The 304-nt window shown below is 77.6% G+C and overlaps 1 protein-coding gene across 1 annotated transcript in view; it reads right to left on the reverse strand.

The window, feature by feature from the left end:
• The window catches only part of HECTD2 (HECT domain containing E3 ubiquitin protein ligase 2), a 41828-nt gene that overhangs the window by 41110 nt on the left and 414 nt on the right, over positions 1-304 (reverse strand). The window lies entirely within an intron of this gene.

Below are 304 nucleotides of genomic sequence, written 5' to 3' on the forward strand. Positions count from 1 at the left end.
CGCGGGACGCAGCGGAGCGGAGGCGGCCGGCGCCGCCTGGGCCCCGCTGCCCTGGCGCCCCCTCAGCCACCGCGCCACCTACAGACCGCGGGCAAGAAGAGGGGCGGCCGCCGCCGCCGCCATGTTGTTTATAGGCGGCTCATAGAAACGCGCTTGGCGACCGGGGGCGCCGCGCGGGGGCAGCGGAGGACACGGCTACGGAAACTCCGCACCGCAGGAAGAGCCGCCGGGCCGGGCCGGCGGCGCCGGGCGTACGGGAATCGGGGCTGTCCCCCGCGCTCGGCGCAAGTCGCGCTGGCGAGGG

Source organism: Haliaeetus leucocephalus, unplaced genomic scaffold (genome assembly GCF_000737465.1).
Source record: "Haliaeetus leucocephalus isolate CR32 unplaced genomic scaffold, Haliaeetus_leucocephalus-4.0 Scaffold184, whole genome shotgun sequence".
NCBI lineage: Eukaryota > Metazoa > Chordata > Aves > Accipitriformes > Accipitridae > Haliaeetus > Haliaeetus leucocephalus.